This window comes from Pteropus vampyrus, unplaced genomic scaffold (genome assembly GCF_000151845.1).
Source record: "Pteropus vampyrus isolate Shadow unplaced genomic scaffold, Pvam_2.0 Scaffold22, whole genome shotgun sequence".
NCBI lineage: Eukaryota > Metazoa > Chordata > Mammalia > Chiroptera > Pteropodidae > Pteropus > Pteropus vampyrus.
The window spans coordinates 15,094,408-15,096,793 of NW_011888803.1; the positions used below are offsets into that span (position 1 = coordinate 15,094,408).

Genomic DNA, 2,386 nt, shown 5'->3' on the forward strand with positions numbered 1-2,386 from the left:
CACAGAGAAGTGGAGGCAGATAATGAGAAAATAAGATGAAGACAGAATAAGGAAGATAGGAGAGACAAATAGAGATGATAAAGAGAGAAAGAGATAGAGCTACCCACTGATGGAGAAAGGGAAGAGGGATGCCTCTGACTCACAGTTCTAGGGATGTGAAGCCAATTAGGGCCCTAGGTTGATATGTGAAAAAAATAAATAAATATGAGAACTCCAGGCTCCTTGATTACCTGGATTCTACAGTTATTTTGCAGAGTTAATTTTTAAAAACTTACCCATTAAGCCTTAAACCTAACTGTATGAAGATTAAAAGCACTAGAAATGCTAGAGATACCGAACATCCAAATGTTTCTCTCTGGAGGAGAATGATGTGGCATGGACACTCACCATGGAAACCACTGATGGCTAAACTGAAGGACACTAATGGGGAAAGAGAGAGAAGGATTCTGGAGGCCAAGGAGGGTAGTGGCAGGGCAACTCTCAGGAAGCTCAATGGAGGAAAGTCTTACCCTCGAAACTATTCTGGGTTAATCTCAAGACCCTTCCCACCAGATATACCTCTAAACCATCTCAAAACAGCCAACTACCAAGCCTAAGACTGACACAGAATGAGTCTTCTGTGAATATTAGTTAAATTACAAGTAAGGTTATCTAAAGGAAATTTTAACAAGTCTCTCAATCTCAATCCTCCTCTTAAACCTTTTAAAAATATGATAATTATCTATCATCTTCTCTACCTTTCTTCCTTAGTAAAGAGAATGATGACATTTGGAAACATCAGAAAAAAATAGTGGTTCACTTTTAAATTAAAAGGATTATATTAATCCTCTACTTACATTTTGCTTAATGTTATATTAGATATATGTTTCAAGTAAGAAAAGTACATTATTGTAATAATACCTTTCTGCAAGTCCAAAATTCTTGTTTTATAATTAAACTGTAAAGTGTTAAAAAAAAATTTTAAAAAGTAAAATTATCTGTATATCCATTGTAGAATTCTGACATCTTAAAATGTTCAACAAGTTACAGAAAAACATTTAATGAAGAAATATATAATTGACTAGAAACTACTTATGTTTTTGCCATTTTACATTATTAATGTCTAGTATTTTTTTCCTTCCCAAACAGAAATTCATATTCTCTATAATGTTGCTCTTGAGTCAGCCATTCTGTGAAGCCTTTACTTACATTTTGTTAAAATCATCTTTTTCATGTGTTCTCTGCAGTATTAACATAGTATTGTTATTTTTGCTAGGTAGATGTCTTCAAATTCCTGAAGCTGATTCTGTAGTTTTTAGGTAGCCTACTTTTCATAACAGAACATGAGTATAAAATCATCTGACAATGTCTGGAGATATTTTTAGCTGTCATACTGGGGAGGAGGTTGTACTGACATCTAGTGGGCAGATGCCAGGGATGCTGCTAAATATCCTACTTGCACAAGAGAGTACCCCCAACCCTCCCACCCCTATCCCTAACAAAGAATTATCTGGACCAAAATGGTCAATAGCATCGAAGTCGAGAAACCCTGCTCTAGATCCAATTATCATTCTATAAGCAATATAAAAGATAAGAGGAGCATGTTAAATTACATCATAGAATGTACTCAGCAAATCTAGACTGTGAGCCATTTTTTAGAGCAAACAACACAATTACTTAAACAAATAAATTGCAAGGATAAGATGAAAAGAAAATCTATAGATTAAAAAAGTCTTAAAATTTTAGATATGTCAAGTGAAGAATAAACAAGATCAGACTTGTCCTTCTATATTATCTTAAGACATTGTACTATAGACAGCACAGAACTGTGATCTTCAAGAGATCACAAACGAATGAGATAAACCTTACAATCACCCCAACTTTCTGCCTGGAGGCACATTTTAGACCATGGCACAAGAAGGGGGCAGCCAAGCAGGGCAAGGTACTCGTGTTGAGGAGACAGGGATTATAGTTCAGGGAGACTGGGAGAGGATGGAATGTGTAGGGCAGAGCACCAGGGAGGAAGGAAGAAGACTCCAGAAATCTGCATAGGCAATTTCTTAATTCTCTTGCTGAATATAAAGCTGCACACATGTAGGGCGAAACTCCACAAGGATGGGCAAAGAATTTCCAGGGAGCAGTAGCAGGACATTTCCCATGGCTCCCAAAAGGCTGGGAGATCTCTGAGTTTTCATCAGCCAGAGTAGAGAGACCTGCTGAACACTCAAGGAGAGATCCCAGAAAGTCATGTGTTAATAGTACATCTAACTCAGCCATAATAATATTGCTTCTTGGCCTTCTTGGCTAAGATCAAGTGTCTAACCCACCCCTAATAAAAAATGGAATTCTAGACTCACCCCAATGAAACTTCAAAACAATGCTCATTTTATAAATTTCTTTAAAATTT

At 36.5% G+C, this 2,386-nt stretch overlaps 2 protein-coding genes across 3 annotated transcripts in view; one reads left to right on the top strand and one right to left on the bottom strand.

Moving 5' to 3' along the window:
- Positions 1-2,386, bottom strand: part of ARHGAP29 (Rho GTPase activating protein 29) — a 66,066-nt gene that overhangs the window by 56,227 nt on the left and 7,453 nt on the right. The window lies entirely within an intron of this gene.
- LOC105289128 (atherin-like) overlaps positions 1-2,386 on the top strand; it is a 13,247-nt gene that overhangs the window by 796 nt on the left and 10,065 nt on the right. The gene's annotated exons all lie outside the window — the stretch shown is intronic.